The 19236-nt window shown below is 44.1% G+C and overlaps 1 pseudogene; it reads right to left on the bottom strand.

Annotated features, from left to right (window-relative positions):
- Window positions 1–968: 968 nt before the first annotated feature.
- On the bottom strand, window positions 969–18948 carry LOC112264157 (annotated as a pseudogene).
- Window positions 18949–19236: the final 288 nt, after the last annotated feature.

The following is a 19236-nucleotide window of genomic DNA, read 5'->3' as shown; positions in this document are numbered from 1 at the left end:
TGCACTTCACAAAATAGATGGCTTCATGAGGGGGAAAAAAGTATGTGGATATATTGAATCAACATCTCAAGACATCAGTCAAGTTAAAGCTTGGTCGCAAACGGGTCTTCCAAATGGACAATGACCCCAAGCATACTTCCAAAGTTGTGGCAAAATGGCTTCAGGACAACAATGTCAAGGTATTGGAGTGGCCATCACAAAGCCCTGACCTCAATCCTATAGAAAATGTGTGGGCAGAACTGAAAAGCATGTGCGAGCAAGGAGGCCTACAAACCTGACTCCGTTACACCAGCTCTGTCATGAGGACTTGGCCAAAATTCACCCAACTTATTATGGGAAGCTTGTGGAAGGCTACCTGAAACGTTTGACCCAAGTTAAACCATTTAAAGGCAATGCTACCAAATACTAATTGAGTGTATGTAAACTTTTGACACACTGGGAATGTGATGAAAGAAATACAAGCTGAAATAAACAATTCTGTCTACTATTATTCTGACATTTCACATTCTTAAAATAAAGTGGTGATCCTAACTGACCTAAAACAGGGAATTTTTACTAGGATTAAATGTCAGGAATTATGAGAAACTGAGTTTAAATGTATTTGGCTAAGGTGTAAACTTCCAACTTCAAGTGTATATCTGTTGGTCACAGATACTGTACCTTAAAAAAAAGGCAGGGGCCTGGATCAGAAAACCAGACCTGGACACCAGGTGCGTGCAATGAATTATCAAGTAGAACAGAAAATCTGCAGGCTCTGGACATCATAGGGATTAATGAAAGGCATGACCTATTCCTATTATTGAACCAATCAAGATGCTTTTTGAAAGATGGCTTTTTGTCAATCCAGATATTTATAAGCGGGGACTCGGCTCAATGAGGGCTCCATCCAAATAACACACTCTTACACACTCAAAAATGTAAACCATTGTCTAAGATAGAGACTCTTTTCCCCCCTTCTCTCCCTCTCCTCACCTGAAGGTGCCTCTCTCCACATCCTGGCCGCTGAGGCGAACATGGATGCCCTCTTTGAGCAGTGAGCCAAATGCCATATACTCCCCAGGGCCCAGTCCACTGTGCGGTTTTTGATCATCTCCCCTTGGGCCTTCAAGATACGGCTCAGACCTGCGGAGTAGCAGAAAACCAGACGTTCGTCACCAGGTAACGAGGCAGTCTTTTTTGGAATCTGTTCTCACCTAAAACCGCTCTAATCTTATGGTGTGTACATGTTACTGTATGCACAGAAAACAAAGGTGCCGTCAAATGTGTTCAAAGCCAGTCATTGAAAAACCATGTGTTCACTCTTTTGGTCCTCCCTACCTCAAGAAATACATATATTATTATGTAATATTTATGGCTACGGTCACGAGGGTTTCCCACCACCATGGATGGTGAAGTCGTCGACTGGCACTGAAGAGGCCACCTGTCCAATGTGGATCAGCTCTTCCTCAGTCAGGCCGGTTGTCGGGCAGGTCAAGCTCTTGGGCTGGCCATCGAGGTTGAAAAAACCTGTACACAAACAGGCACACTATTCACAACCTACAACACACACACTCTACAGGGTCCGACAATGTGTTATTAGTTTAAGCAGACTGTGTTTTTCTGTTGTTGCGACTTAAAATTAGATCTGATCTTCATCTATGACCAATTTATGCAGAAATCAAGATAATTCCAAAAGTTTCACGTACTTTTTCTTGCAACTGTACCTGCTCTGTCACAGTATACCATTGGAGACTACACACAGAAAAGTCATGCTGTCACACCCTGACCATAGTTTGCTTTGTATGTTTCTATGTTTTGGTTGGTCAGGGTGTGATCTGAGTGGGCATTCTATGTTGGATGTGTTGTTTGTCTATTTCTATGTCTGGCCTGATATGGTTCTCAATCAGAGGCAGGTGTTAGTCATTGTCTCTGATTGGGAACCATATTTAGGTAGCCTGGGTTTCACTGTGTGTTTGTGGGTGATTGTTCCTGTCTCTGTGTTTGCACCAGATAGGACTGTTTTGAGTTTTCACATTTCTTGTTTTGTTTAGTTATTTCATGTATGGTTGTCTTTATTAAAAACATGAATAACCGCCACGCTGCATTTTGGTCCGTCTCTCCTTCAGATGAAGAAAACCGTTACACATGCCATTTGTACATTTGGCATTATTATTTTACTTAGTTACAGTTCATATAAGGAAATATGAACAGATATGAATCTGTTGGTCACAGATGGCTTAAAAAAAGTAGGGGTGTGGATCAGAAAAGCAGTCAGTGTCTGGTGTGACCAACATTTGCCTCATGCAGCGCGACAGATCTCCGTCGCATGGAGTTGATCAGGCTCTTGATTGTGGTCTGTGAAATGTTGTCCCACTCCTCTTCAATGACTGTGTGAAGTTGCTGTATATTGCCGGGAACTGGAACACGCTGTCGTACACATCGATCCAGAGCATCCCAAACATGCTCAATGGGTGACATGTCTGAGTATGCAGGCCAGGAATTGTGTACAGAATTGTATACAGATCCTTGCGGCATGGGGCTGTACATTATCATGAGAAAACATGAGGTGATGGCGGCGGATAACCAACACGACAATGGGCCTCATGATCTCATCACGGTATCTCTGTGCACTCAAATTGCCGCCCATAAAATGCAATTGTGTTTGTTGTCGGTAGCTTATGCCTGCCCATACCATCACCATGGGGCACTCGTTGACACGCTGTATTTGAATTTATTATGGATGCTGTGTTTTGTTCCTAATACAATGCTTTTAGTTTTAGAAATATTTAGGGCTAAGTTATTCCTTGCCACCCACTCAAACTAACTGCAAACTAACACAAGTTTTTCCAGCAGCAGACTATGATCAATAATGTCAAAAGCTGCACTGTCTAACAAGACAGCCCTCACAATAAATGTATCATCAATTTCTGTATGCCTTCTGCCCGGTACAATTGAAACCAACATTCATCCGGGAAGGACACACTTCTTCAGGGTGGCAGTGGCCATCAAAGGTGAGCATTTGCCCATTGATGTCAGTTACAATGCCGATCTGCAGTCAGGTCAAGACCCTGTGATTCTGATTTCTGGCATATCTAACAGTCCATTTCATAGACATATCATGTCATCTTTTGCCTAACCACACATGGTCCCCAACCCATATCTCCACAGATGGGTTTGGAGTCAGTTTGTGCACACAAAGAAAGCAGCGGATTGCTCTGTTTTACAATTAGTACGCACTTTGGATCCCTATAACCCAGCAGCATAGTCCATCACTAGGCAAACACAGGATGTATAGTGCTGAGAATAAGCAAAGTAACAAAGATCCTTACATATTTTCATTTAGTTTAACAATGACCCCAAGGCTCTACCTGCAGAATATGGTAGTGATCTAATGCCATCTTCAAAAGGTCATATCTTCATCCAGAGTGAAACCAAGGTATTTATAGAGCTTAGTGTAGAATAATGGGGTTGTACCAAAACAAGTTTGTATGAGCTTTTCTGCATGCCCTTCTGTCAGAAATTAACTTTATGGGACTTCTCTTGATTTATCGAAAGCCTCCATTTACTACACCATAAATTAACCATATTCAAAATATTCCGGTAGGTGATCTTCGGTCTCGGGAAGGATAACTATGTCACCAGCATACAACAAGATGGCCAGGAATATATGCACAACTTTAACTCAAAGTTTAGCGTGTTTGATTTGTAGGGCTAAATCAATAACACCCTACAGTCGATTGACGCACCAGTGCGTCAATGTAAGTAACATTAAAAAAAAATCCCCATCAAAATCCGTGTTTTTTTGCATTGGATGCGTCTTAATCCACCACATTCTCTGATATCGCACTTCCACATCTGCGCTGAAAGGTGGCAGAGCTAGAGCGGTGCTTGTCAGACCATGAGACATCCCAGAAAATCGCTCTTCTCATGAAAACATCTGTACCGACCTACAAACTATTGTGACCAGTCTATGGAAATGGGAGGCTGCTCTACGACCCCCATAAGTGTCAGGGGACTGTCTGAATTCGGTACAGTCGATATGCCAACTTCTGTTTGTAGTGTTCAAACTGTTTGGGCTAAATACTGTGGAAAAGGGAGATTATCACAAACGTGGTGGCTTTCTCCGTTTTGCTCTACGCCCCCCACAAGTGTCACAGAATGTGTCTGAAGGTAACCGGTACCATTTTATTTATTTTATAAATTAATCGAAGGTAGTTTTATGCCAAAAAAGGGGTTAAATGTATAAAAAAGAGCACTCATATCTCCTAGATACAAACACATCAAAACCTTGCATCTTGTGATACATTTTTTTTGACTGGTTTTTTTGGCATTTATGAATGTGTTATTCAATGCATTTCTATGGGCTACAGTAGTTAAGGCCAGATATAGATAGATAGGGGTCCTAAAACTAAAAATCAAATAGCTAAATGATCCACAATTCCATGTCAGTGTCACGACTTCTGCCGAAGTCATTGCCTCTCCTTGTTCGGGCGGTGCTCGGCGTTCGACGTCACCGGTCTTCTAGCCATCATTGATCCTTCTTTCATTTTCCATTGGTTTTGTCTTGTCTTCCCACACACCTGTTTTCAATCCCATTCATTACCTGTTGTGTATTTAACCCTCTGTTTCCCCTCATGTCTTTGTCAGAGATTGTTTTATTGTCAGTGTAGTGTGATTGTTGTATAGGTGCGCGTCGGGTCCTCGTACCCATGTTTGTTTATGTACATTTAGTGTTATGGAGCATACTCCGTGGACTTTATTAAAAGACTCAATTTTTCACTCCATTTGACTCTCCTGCGCCTGACTTCCCTGCCACCTATTACACCTATGCATGACAGAATCTCTGACCAAATATATGAAGTGAGCAGGAGAGGACACTATGCCCATGGAGCTGGAGGAACGCGTTCAGGAATAAGCGAGGGAGCTTGACGTTATCAGCTCCGTCATGGATCACATTGACATAAATGGATCGCTGGGAGAGATTGAGAGTTTCTCCAGCGCCACCACCACCACAACCAGAATCTCCCGTGAACGTTTTCCTCTCCGGAATCGAGGATCCATTTATCCCTACCTACGGGATACAACGGAGATACTGCCGGCTGCCAGGGTTTCCTCCTTAAACTGAACTTGTATCTAGCCACGGCCTCCCCAGTACCATCTGACCATGAGAAGAGTTACGCCCTTGTCTCATGCCTCACCGGGAAAGCCCTGGAATGGGCCAGCGCTGTGTGTAGTAGGGAGGATGCGGCGCTGGACCATTTTGAGGAGTTCACCCGCCAATTCCGGATAGTATTCGATCACCCACGTGAAGGCAAAGCAGCGGGTGAGCTTCTCTATCATCTGAGGCAGGAGACGAGGAGTGCACAGGATTTTGCTTTGGAGTTTAGGACCTTGGCTGCCGGCGCTGGATGGAGCGACAGGGCCCTGATCGACCATTACCGTTGTAGTCTACGCGAGGACGTCCGTCGGGAGCTGGCCTGTAGAGACACCACCCTCACCTTCGACCAGCTGGTGGACATGTCCATCAAGCTGGACAACATGCTGGCTACTCGTGGACGTCTAGATCGGGGTCTGGTTGTTCCATCCTCCCGTACCCTCTCTCCGAACCTATGGAATTGGGAGGGATGGTGCGCAGGGAAACCGGAGGGGTTTCCCGCTCGAGCACCATTCAAGGTCGCAGAGAGCACACTGCTGGTCGGTGCCGGGTTGGTTCCTCTGGGAATAGAGAGGGCAGGCAGGGCATTCTGGCGTCACCCCAGGTGAGTAGGCACCATTCTCATCCAGAGCCCTCTGCTGCACTAATGTTTGTCTCTGTCTCTTTTCCTGATTTTTCACTGCATTCCCAGTATAAGGTGCTAGTAGATTCGGGTGCGGCTGGGAAACACCCTTTTCTCATCTGGACTGACCACCGCAATCTGGAGTATATCCGGCAGGCGAAGAGATTGAATCCTCGCCAGGCAAGGTGGGCCATGTTTTTCACTCGTTTTGTGTTTACTCTTTCTTACAGACCAGGCTCCCAGAACGTTAAGGCAGACGCATTGTCTCGGCTGTATGACACAGAGGAGCGGTCCATGGATCCCACTCCCATACTCCCAGCTTCGTGTTTGGTGGCGCCAGTAGTGTGGGAGCTGGACGCAGACATTGAGCGGGCGTCAAGTGCAGAGCCTTCTCCCCCTGAGTGTCCAGCTGGTCATCTGTACGTTCCGTCTGCTGTCCGCGACCGATTGATATATTGGGCTCACACGTCACCCTCCTCTGGTCATCCTGGGATAGGTCGGACGATGCGCTGTCTTGACGGGAGATACTGGTGGCCCACTTTAGCTAAGGACGTGAGGATTTATGTTTCTTCCTGCTCGGTGTGCGCCCAGTGCAAGGCTCCTAGACACCTGCGCAGAGGTAAGCTACAACCTCTACCTGTTCCTCAACGGCCGTGGTCGCACCTGTCGGTGGATTTTTGACTGATCTTCCACCTTCACAGGGTTACACCACGATCCTGGTCGTAGTGGATCGGTTTTCTAAGTCCTGTCGTCTCCTCCCTTTGCCCGGTCTCCCACAGCCTTACAAACTGCAGAGGCCCTGTTTACACACGTTTTCCGGCACTATGGGGTGCCTGAGGATATAGTGTCTGATCGGGGTCCCCAGTTCACATCAAGGGTCTGGAAGGCATTCATGGAGCGTCTGGGGATCTCGGTTAGTCTTACCTCAGGTTTTCACCCGAGAGTAATGGGCAGGTGGAGAGAGTTAACCAGGATGTGGGTAGGTTTCTGCGGTCTTATTGCCAGGATCGGCCGGGGGAGTGGGTGAAGTTCGTGCCCTGGGCAGAGATGGCTCAGAACTCGCTACGTCACTCCTCCACTAACCTTACTCCTTTTCAATGTGTATTAGGGTATCAGCCGGTTCTGGCTCCTTGGCATCAGAGCCAGACCGAGGCCCCTGCGGTGGACAATTGGTTTCAGCACGCTGAGGAGACCTGGGAGGCAACCCACATCCACCATCAGCGTGCCATAAGGCGCCAGATAATTGGCGCAGACCGTCGCCGCAGTGAGGCCCCAGTGTTCGCACCAGGGGACAGGGTCTGGCTCTAGACCCGAAACCTGCCCCTTCGCCTGCTCTGCCGGAAGCTGGGTCCGCAGTTTGTGGGGCCGTTTAAAGTCCTGAGGAGAGTGAACAAGGTATGTTATAGGTTACAACTACCCACTCATTACCGTATTAACTCCTCGTTCCATGTGTCTCTCCTCAGGCCGATGGTGGCTGGCCCGCTCCAGGAGGCTGAAATGCGTAATGTTCCTCCGCCTCCTCTAGACATTGAGGGGGTTCCGGCGTACTCTGTTCGATCCATTTTGGATTCGAGACGTCGGGCGAGGGTCCTTCAGTACCTCGTGGACTGGGAGGGGGTACGGGCCGGAGGAGAGATGCTGGGTTCCGGTGGAGGACGTGTTAGATCCTTCCATGTTATCAGAATTCCACCGTCTCCATCCGGATCGCCCTGCACCTCGCCTTCCGGGTCGTCCCCGAGGCCGGTGTCGACGCGCAGCTGGAGCCGCGCGTCAGGGGGGTACTGTCACGACTGCTGCTGAAGTCATTGCCTCTCCTTGTTCGGGCGGTGCTCGGCGTTCGACGTCACCGGTCTTCTAGCCACCATTGATCCTTTTTTCATTTTCCATTGGTCTTGCCTTCCCACACACCTGTTTTCAATCCCATTCATTACCTGTTGTGTATTTAACCCTCTGTTTCCCCTCATGTCTTTGTCAGAGATTGTTTTATTGTCAGTGTAGTGTGATTGTTGTATAGGTGCGCGTCGGGTCCTCGTACCCATGTTTGTGTGTTTATGTACATTTAGTGTTATGGAGCATACTCCGTGGACTTTATTAAAAGACTCCATTTTACACTCCGTTTGACTCTCCTGCGCCTGACTTCCCTGCCACCTATTACACTTATGCATGACAGTCAGCTTAGACCCACCCCAACGGCAAAGAGAACTAAGAATGAACAACGCCTTAGACTTAAAAATGAACATGTAGTACAAATAAAGTGGGCGAGAGTATGTCTCCCTACTTTACACTGTAAGGGGTTGGAAACAAGCCCGATAAAGAGCTTTGATGGCGTCACAGAATCTTCCATCATATACCATTTTAATTAGTCTAAAAGCAAGGAGGTCTCTATTCATCGAATTGAAAGCCTTTTGAAAATCTATAAAAACAGGCTAAAGTTGCAGCCCGAACCGCAGTGCAGACCGTAATGTGGTTTATACACACTGGCTTTTCTAAAGCCATTCTGTTCACTATAGAGAGCCTATTTATGATGTAGGAATACAATTGACATATTATATTAATTATCCCTCTACAGTTCAAAAGGATTTTATGGTCATTTGGGGACAGGCTTGATTATGGATTTGTACCATACAGCTGGAATAATGCCATTCTCAAAAGAAGCCTGGAAGAGTTAAAATAATATTTTGAACTATTTTCGATGACTTCAAAACTTCGTAAGACAAATCATTAATTCCTGTAGCTTTCTTGTGGTTTTGCGTGCTAAACCACTTTGTAACATTCTGAGTGTAGTGGGTGAGAAGTCAGGCGCAGGAAGCAGAGAGTTCAGGGGAGTGCTACTTTTAATGCACAAAAAAACGGCGAACATAAGCCAACCCCACGAAAACACAGGGCGTATAATACAACAAACGCCCCAAACAGGGGGACTTAAACTGTCCAGCAAAACCCACGAAATGGGAAAACACGTAACCCATAGACGTGCACACAAGTTTACACAAAACAGATGGTCACAATAATTAATCCCGCACAAGGAACCAGGCGGGCCGGCTGACTAATAAAGCCTCACTAATTATACCCAACTCAAAATAGGTGCACTCAATAAACACATAAGGAGGGGGAGGAAATAATCAGTGGCAGCTAGTAGGCCGGTGACAACGACCGCCGAGCCCCACCCGAACTTGAAGGGGAGCCACCTTCGGTCGGAGTCGTGACACACTTTCTGACCTTCTCCAGGGTAAGACTGGCATTCAGATACTGGTTAGGGGAGTATGACTCCCTATGCATTTCCTCCTGCAACTAACTCATCTCTACAAGAACTTGTTTCTTAAAAATAAAAAAAAAGCTGAACATTTTTGGGCTGTTAACACCTGAAAATAAAAGTGCTAAATCTATTTTCCAATGCAATTTCCATGTTAATTTGATGAACCTTTTTGGGGCCCAACTTGTTGATCTCACTCCAAAACTGTTGTTGGTCTTTTGCTGCTCCAGTTGTCATGCCTAGTAAGTAGCCTTGTACGAGCCTGGGCTTGCGTGAGCCAGAACGGCTCATAGGTTCCTGCCCTATCCCCCTGACTGTTAAAACAGCCTTCACTAACACAGAGAGGCTGATGCCTACATACAGACTCGAAATCATTGGCCACTTTAATAAATGGATCACTAGTCACTTTCATAACCATGTTTACATATCTTGCATTACTCATGCCATATGTATATACTGTATTTTATACCATCTTACCTATGCCGCTTGGTCGTCACTCATCCATATACACACATTCTTATTCCACCCCTTTACGTGTATGTATTAGGTAGTTGTGGAATTATGAGATTACTGCATGTTTTATTAGATTATTATTAGATTACTTACTGCAATGTCGGAACTAGAAGCACAACTATTTCACTACACTCGCAATAACATCTGCTTACCATGTGTATGTGACCAATAAAATTTGACATGATTTGATTTTGAAACCAAGATGAAATTTCAAACAGGAAATGCCCCAGATTGTGGAGGCGCTGTGTTCCAATGTCTCCTTATATGGCTGTGAATGCGCAAGGAATGAGCCTACACTTTCTGTCGTTTCCCCAAGGTGTCTGCAGCATTGTGACGTATTTGTAGGCATATCATTGGAAGATTGACCATAAGAGACTACATTTACCAGGTGCTCGCTTGGTGTCCTCCGTTGCAATTATTGCGTAATCTCCAGCTGCGTGCATTTTTCCATTTGGTTCAGAGGAGAAACCAAAATGCCACGAATGATTTATCATCGAATAGATATGTGAAAAACACCTTGAGGATTGATTCTAAACAACGTTTGCCATGTTTCTGTCGATATTATGGAGTTAATTTGGAAAAAAGTTCGGCGTTGTAATGACTGAATTTTCGGGGTTTTTTCTTAGCCAAACGTGATGACCAAAACGGAGCGATTTCTCCTACACAAATAATCTTTTTGGAAAAACTGAACATTTGCTATCTAACTGAGAGTCTCCTCATTGAAAACATCCGAAGTTCTTCAAAGGTAAATGATTTTATTTGAATGCTTTTCTTGTTTTTGTGAAAATGTTGCCTGCTGAATGCTAGGCTTAATGCTATGCTAGCTATCAATACTCTTACACAAATGCTTGTGTAGCTATGGTTGAAAAGCATATTTTGAAAATCTGAGATGACAGTGTTGTTAACAAAAGGCTAAGCTTGTGAGCCAATATATTTATTTCATTTCATTTGCGATTTTCATGAATAGTTAAAGTTGAGTTATGCTTGTCAATCGCTCATGGCTCAACGTGGAAGAGAGATTGACGTCATCACTCCTTGTTTTTGTAAGTGTTGACAAGCTGAAGGTACCGAGCTGTCTGTTTAAAATACTAGCACACAGCTTGGACACCCATGCACACCCCACAAGGCATGCCACCAGAGGTCTTTTCACAGTCCAAGTCCAGAACAGACTATGGGAGGCGCACAGTACTACATAGAGCCACAACTACATTCCACATCAGGTAACTGATACAAACAGTAGAATCAGATTTAGAAAGCAAGTGGAAATACACCATATGGAACAGTGGGGAATGTGAAGTAACAAACTTAGGCACATGCATACACACAACATACACACGTACACATGGATTTTGCATTGTAGATCTGTGGTAGTGGAGTATGGGCCTGAGGGCACACAATGTTGTGAATTATGTACTGAATGTATTGTAATATTATATAACTGCCTTAATTTTGCAGGGCCCAGGAAGAGTAGCTGCTGCCTATGGAGCAGCTAATGGGGATCCATAATAAATACAAATATCACCTATACCTTACCTGACACCCTAGACCCACTTCAATTTGCTTACCGCCCCAATAGATCCACATATGCAATCGCCAATGCACTGCCCTATCCCATCTGGACAAGAGGAAGACCTATGTAAGAATGCTGTTCATTGACTACAGCTCAGCATACAACACCATAGTACCCTCCAAGTTCATCATTAAAAACTTCTTAAGCCTATGGGTTCCCCTACAGGCACTCCAGCCCCCCGTTCAGCTGAAACGGTGGCGCAGGGAATGCAAAAATATTCTTAGAAATATTTAACCTCCACACATTAACAAGTCCAATACCTCAAATTAAAGATAAACACCTCGTTCATCTACCCAGCGTGTCAGATTGTTTTAATGTTTTACGGTGAAAACACAGCATATATTTATGTTAGACCACCACCAAAACAAAGAAAAAACGTAGCCATTTTGTACAACAAAAGATAAAATGACAAAAGCAGGATTAAAAAAATAATAATTCACTAACCTCTTGAAAATCTTCATCAGATGACAGTCATAAGACATGTTCCACAGTACATTTATGTTTTGTTCGATAATATGCATTTTATATCCATAAATCTCGGTTTACATTGACGCCATGTTCAGAAAATTCTCCAAAATGTCCGGAGGAATTATAGAAAGCTACGCCAGATAACAGAAATACTCATCATAAACTTTGACTAAACTTTGACTACATGTTCTACATATAATTAAAAAGATACACTGGTTCCGCTGTGTCACATTTTTTTTTACGTTACGGAAAAAGCCTAACATTGCAATAATCTGAGACGACGCTCAGACGTAACAATATTTCTCCGCTATGTTGGAGTCAACAGAAATACAAAATTACAACATAAATATTCCCTTACCTTTGATGATCTTCCATCAGAATGTAGTGCAAGGAGTCCTAGTTCAACAATAAATCGTTTTGTTTCATAATGTTCAATTCTAGTCTCCAAGGCCAAAAAGATAATCAAGGACAACAACCACCCGAGGCACTGCCTGTTCCCCCGCTACCATCCAGAAGGCGAGGTCAGTACAGGTGCATCAAAGCTGAGACCGAGAGACTGAGAAACCGCTTCTATCAAGGTCATCAGACTGTTAAACAGCCATCACTAGCACAGAGGCTGCTGCCTTATATACAGACTTAAAATCATTGGCCACTTTAATAATTTTTGACATATTTTGCATTACTCATATGTATATACTGTATTCTATTCTATTGTATCTTAGTCTGTGCCGCTCTGACATTGCCTGTCTGAATATTTATATATTCTTAATTCCATTCCTTTAGATGTGTGTATTGTTGTGGAATTGTTTTAGATATTACTGCACTGTTGGAGCTTGAAAGAAGCATTTAATCTCACCCACAATAACATCTGCTAAACACGTGTATGTGAGCAAACCTGTGAACAACATCCTGTTACTCAGAGTCCTAGTCTCATCTTTCCATAGAAGGGTCAAAATAGTTTGTAGGCCAAACCGTTCAGACGCTACAGCCGATTATGTGAGAAGACCAATTTTCAGGATATCTCATGGTCTGACAAACACCTCTCTAGCTCTGTCACCTTTCACCGCAGATGCGGAAGTGTTACATAGGCAGATGCGGTGGATTGAGAAGCATAATCCAAAAATGGATATCTCTTGCTTAAACTGAGATTTTTAAGGGGATTTTTTTATTATGATAATTATATTTCTGCAGGGGAGTGGACATCAACTCTAGGGGGTTAAACTCTGAAAATAAGGTCTGAGGTTATCTAAAAACCCTACAAAAATCCCATTAATTTCCCCGAAGGCTTTGACCAACAAGCCATGGCTAACTCATTTCCGTTTTTTAGGACAATAAACTGGCAAGATTTATTCTGTAATTGTAGAGTAATCCTTGTAAAAAATGTCCTCCCGGGCCATTATGTTCTTTTGACATGGGATATTCTAGTCTGCTTCTAGATATACCCATCAAGGCATTGAAGCAGACATTCTCAACTATTGACAATGGCTGCATATCAACTACAATCACTTCTGTAAACAGCGCAGTGATTTCCTCATGGTCCCATAAAGCACTTCTTTTGTGTGAAGCTGTCTAATGTCTGTTGTGGTGCCTGCACTGCTGCCAGCAACGGTTTGGTTTTCATTGCAAGTCCCTTTCAGATGGTTAAGCATTGCACCTGTACTACCATTACACCTCGCAAAGTTTGCATTTCACCACAGTCTCAATTAACTTTCAAAGTTTTGCCATACAGGACTTTGCTGCTGTTTCTTGCTTTTCTCTGCCATTTTTTCTACTGTTAAATGGCAATGATATGCGGAGTGCTTTATATCAGATTTTCGGTTAACCTTTCAGCGGAACCCCTCGACAACAATCCGTTGAAAAGGCAGCGCGCGAAATTCAAAAATATTTTTAGAAATATGTAACTTACACACATGAATTAACAAGTCCAATACAGAAAATGAAAGATAAACATCTTGTTAATCTACCCATCGTGTCAGATTTCAATGTTTTCCAGCGAAAGCACAACATATGATTATGTTAGGTCAGAGTCAAGTCACAAAAACACACAGCCATTTTCCAGCCAAAGATAGGAGTCACAAAAAGCAGAAAAATATATCAAATGAATCACTAACCTTATTTTCAATGTCTGAAGAAAAGCATTGGAACGAGAGCAAACTCTGTCGGGAGCGCACTTCATGAGACCGCTCTGTCAGACCACTCACTCAAAGAGCTATTATGAGCCCCTCCTTTATAGTAGAATCCTCAAACCAGTTTCTAAAGACGGTGACATCTAGTGGAAGCACTAGAAAGTGCATCCTCATTCATATCTCACTGGGATTTCAATAGGGACTGTTTTGAAAATTGATTTCTCACTTCCTGTTTGGATTTCTTCTCAGGTTTTTGCCTGCCATATGAGTTCTGTTATACTCACAGACATCATTCAAACAGTTTTAGAAATGTCAGAGTGTTTTCTATCCAATACTAATATTAATATGCATATATTAGCATCTGGGACAGAGTAGGAGGCTGTTCAGTCTGGGCACGCTATTCATCCAAAAGTGAAAATGCTGCCCCCTATCCCAAAAAGGTTCCGCTAGCGGAACCCCTCGACAACATTCCGCTGAAAAGGCAGCGTGCGAAATTCTATTTTTTTTTTTAAATATGTAACTATGTAAATATCTTTTTTAAATATGTAACTTTCACACATTAACAAGTCCAATACAGCAAATGAAAGAAACTTCTTGTTAATCTACACATCGTGTCCGATTTCAAAAAGGCTTTACAGTGAAAGCACAACATATGATTATGTTAGGTCACCGCCAAATCAAAAAAACACAGCCATTTTTCCAGACAAAGATAGGAGTCACAAAAAGCAGAATTATAGATAAAAGGAATCACTAACCTTTGATCTTCCTCAGATGACACTCATAGGACACCATGTTACACAATACATGAATGTTTTGGTCGATATTGTGCATATTTATATCCAAAGCTAACCACAGACCACACCTGTTTACATTGGTACGTTACGTGCAGTAATGTTTTGATTCCAAATATCCGGTGATTTTGCAGAAATACTCATAATAAACATTGATAAAAGATGCAAGTGTTATTCACAGAATTAAAGATAGACTTTTCCTTAATCATCTTTTCCAGGGAGTGGGGAACTCTTACTCACCAGGTCCACCACCACGTCCTTGTGGAAGGTGGCTCTCCACTCGGCCGCCACGTTGCACACGTATACCACAGCTTCAGGGTCGTCAGCGTTGACATGGAAGATGGGAGCATTGACCACCTTGGCCATGTCATTGGGGTACTGAGAGGAAATCGCCATACGGGGGTCAGTGGTGAAGCCAATCTAGGGGTAGACAGGGTGATAGAGTTAGCATGCCATCCATCCACACCACTAATGGTTTCCTGGCATGGCTGTAACCCACATGGAACAAAGTATATTTCTATCTTCTCCACACCAGGTGTGGTCTGTGGTTAGCTTGGTGTGAATGTGTCCGCACCTGGTTGTTGACAACCACGTGCACTGTGCCGTGAGTGGAATAGGAGGGCAGGTCGCTGAGATGGAAGGTCTCGTACACGACGCCCTGGCCGGCGAAGGCAGCATCACCGTGCATCAGGATAGACATCACCTGGAACACAAACAATCCAACTTCAAAAACCAACGCATCAGATAAGGTCAGATTAGTGAAGCCGATATGGTGAAAAACATAGTTTCACTCATCCGTTACATATCAGTGTGTATGTGAAGGGCAGAAAAAGGTGCATTTCTTTTTGTCACTGCCGAAACCCGGGATTGAACCTTAAGGGTGCATTTATTACAGAACAAAAAGGACATTGATCTTTACAAGGACTTCCCCAACACTTTGACAAAATGCATATAATTGCTATTCAAACTGCATTTAAAACCAGCTGTGTCAGTCAGTGGGTTGGTACCTTGTGTCCCTCTGTGTCTCCACAGTAGAATTGCTCGGCCTTGGTCTTGCCCTGCACCACAGGGTCCACGGCCTCTAGGTGGGAGGGGTTAGCCATGAGGGACAGGGTGATGTTGCGGTCCATAACGCGGTTGATCCTCCTGTGGTACATTCCCAGGTGGTACTTCACGTCTCCAGAGCCCTGAAAGAACATAGCCATATCCCACTGAAAGCAGATGTATTGGATTGATTACAGAATCAAGAATTCCCGTGCAGTGGGTGGGGTAGATGGGACTTGCCTCATCAGCAGCCTCCAGCTTGGAGTCAAACTGGCAGAAGATTTGCTCCAGCGGATGACATTGGCCAGGACGTTCAGACGACCCCTAAAAAAACGAGGAGCACTTGTCAGATAAGGCAGACAGTGAAACCACTTAGCAGAAACTCATGCATTCCCTCTTGTGTTCCTGCTGTTACCTACCTGTGTGGCATGCCCATGACAATGTTCTCCACACCTTTCTCGCTGGACTTGTCGATGATGGTCTTGAGGGCGGGGATCAGAGACTCGCAGCCCTCCAGGCCGAACCACTTCTCTGACGACCACTTCCTCTGGAGAAACTCCTTGAACCTGCGGTACACAGCGTACAACATCAGCACACAGCCATATCCTTTTGGAGAGAAGGACTCCAGAAATCTCATTGATATTAGTGTGTAGGATTGGCACAATGTAGTGTTGCACGGTATACCGAAACTTCGGAACTTTTTCGATACTAGAACATGAATAATGGTTCAGTAACAATTAAGTCTCGCGTCGTATACTGACTGAGTGGATCATGTCTGTCTAGTAATTTGTCCAAATTTTCTCGAGGCAATTAGTAGCCTGTGTTACTTGCTCTTGCGCATGCAATGTTGCATCAGCTGAAACAGAGCAATCCACTTCTAAGAAGCAAAGAGAGCAAGAGAAGACTGGGAGAGATAGAGCTTCTGACAACAAAACGAGTAATGAACAGCAGAATCAGACAACCCCATTGTAGAATAGTTAACCTAGTCAGCTTGTCGTTGTGCTCATGCGAGAAATAAATATTCCTCTAGAGGTGCATTCAAGTTGCGAGTTCAAAAAGGGAGAGCATCTTGCATTTTGATTGGCAGACAGTACACCATATTTCTTAATGCAAAATCAGGAAAAACCCTCCACCCACTTTGTTAAAAAGAGAGGGGATCCCAGGTTCCCATTATTACTTAATTGATTTCTCAACTCCTGAAAATGGGCACAATCTGCACTGTTTTAATAATTATCCTCTTAAGTCGACCCTCTACTTTTTCGAACATTCTGTTAAAAATCGTGCAACATTTTGGCGTCCTGCTACTCATGCCAGGAATATAGTATATGCATATGATTAGTATGTGTGGATAGAAAACACTCAGATGTTTATAAAACTGGTTAAATCACGGCTGTGACTATAACAGAAAGTGCGTTTCATCGAAAAGTGCAGGAAAATCTGATCACTGAAAATGGAAATAAATATCCATGCGCCACTTCCAGGAATTGTTAAAGGTGAACCCGATTAAATGAGGCCGAGGTTGCAGTACCTACAGCTTCCACACGATGTCTAGAGTCTTGTCATTTGCTTTGGCTTTGATTCTTGGTCAACCCAAGGGAACCGATTCCCTCCGGTCTCCGACAGGATGTTTTGGTTGAGATTTCTCCAGACATTTTTTCCAGACGGACACCTATAGAATTTACATCGCCTCCTGATGAATTTTATCGCTTATTAACGTGTACTAACACCTAAAGTTGCATTACAAAAGTATTTCGAAGTGTTTTGTGAAAGTTTATCGTCAACTTTTTTAATTTTAAAAAATGACGTTACGTTATGAAACGCTATTTTTTTCCGTTTATCACACAGTCTTCATAGATCGATATCTAGGCTATATATGGACTGATTTAATCGAAAAAAAAAAAGACCCAATAGTGATTATGGGACATCTAGGAGTGCCAACAAAGAAGATGGTCAAAGGTAATGAATGTTTTATATTTTATTGTGCGGTTTGTGTAGCGCCGACTATGCTAATTATTTTGTTTACATCCCCTGCGGGTCTTTTGGGGTGTTACATGCTATCAGATAATAGCTTCTCATGCTTTCGCCAAAAGCATTTAAAAATCTGACTTGTTGCCTGGATTCACAACGAGTGTAGCTTTAATTCAATACCCTGCATGTGTATTTTAATGAACGTTTGAGTTTTAACTAATACTATTAGCATTTAGCGTAGTGCATTTGCATTTCCAGAGCTCTAGATGGGACGCCTGCGTGCCAGGTAGGAGCAAGAGGTTTAAGGCTTGCTGTTAGCTAGCCAGCTGGAGTTCGATGGCTGGCTTGCTAGTTTAACGTTAACATTGAACCTAACTTATTTGGTTAACTTTAGCTATGACAATCGGTTTGTATTGCTAGTAACGTTACTCTATGGATTGGGATTATAATTCATTTTTTAGCTAGCTAAAATTAGCTGAAATTAGATAGCTAAAATTAATTTACGTGTATGAATTGTGTGTAATGTTAGTGATGCTTTCTCAGAAAGCCATTTCGCATTGCTAGTTAAAGCCTAATGTTAGCGAGCTATAGGTAGCTATGACAAATGGGTTTGTATTGCTAGTTAAAGCTTGCTGTTAGCTAGCCAGCTGACGTTAGATAGCTGGCTAGCCAACATTACGTGTATGAAGTGTGTGTAGTGATCTCAAAATTACATTTTGCATCTATTGTATAGTAATGCTAAAATATTTGCATCTGGAATATGTCTTTCAGCATCAATCAGTAGAACACGCCCGACTCTAACAGCTGGTGATGTTGAATGGGCCGGTCTCCCAGGCAGCCTCGCGGTCTGGTGAGGCTGGCAGCCCCGAGGATCTGAAGCCGAGGTAGAAGCCACCGGAGGGGGAGACATAACCGAGGACAAAGACGCAGGCACCTCCGGATTCTATCTTGATTGGGAAGCCACCCAGGACGAAAGCGCCGGAACCTCTGGATCCAGGGCGGCAAAGCTGTTTCTGGTCTGTGTCAGCTCCGGGCTCAACATCTCCATGGAGAACCCCCCGCCTGAGGAAGCCTTCTTCGACTTCCACGGCGGGTGACGTACCTCTAAGGCTGGTTAGTTGGGTCGAGATCAGCTCCGGGAAAGCCATTTGGGGAAGAAACCCTGCCTAGCATCGGCCAGTCGGCTGTGGAGAGCCGACACGGCGGCGAAACTTCCACCAAACCAGAGCGGTGCCCAGCGAGCGGCGATCAGGTTTCGGCATTCAAACAGCGTTCAACAACGAGTGAAGTGTTGTAGAGTCACTGACCTGGTGGAGCGAACCATGCGGGCCAACAGGGTCCTCTTCTCCTCCAGGGTGAACTGCATGACGCCGGGCTTCTCAAACTTCTCCCTGATCCACTGGCACTGGTCCAGGTCATTGATGAACATGAACTCCACCCCAATGTGCTGGCAGTAGGCCATCTGAAATATGGGACAATGTGTCTTGTCACTTTACAAGGCTAATAAGCCTGTATTATACACCATTCATCCGGTCAAGACAAAACGGTTGACAGGAAACCAACTTATTTGACAGACGTGTGTGGTTTAGTTTGAATACCTCCAGGCGGCGGATGATCTCTCTCAGGGGCAAGTCTGTCTCAGTGCCCCCGATGAAGGTGGTGGTAGGCAAACGGAACACTTTGTCCAAGTCCGACTCATCCAGTCCATAGAAGCCTGTCCAGCATCCAGGGGCAGCAGACCGTCCAGAAG

The sequence above is a fragment of the Oncorhynchus tshawytscha genome, linkage group LG12, assembly GCF_018296145.1.
Source record: "Oncorhynchus tshawytscha isolate Ot180627B linkage group LG12, Otsh_v2.0, whole genome shotgun sequence".
Lineage (NCBI taxonomy): Eukaryota > Metazoa > Chordata > Actinopteri > Salmoniformes > Salmonidae > Oncorhynchus > Oncorhynchus tshawytscha.
This window is presented reverse-complemented; position numbering and strand designations above follow the sequence as displayed.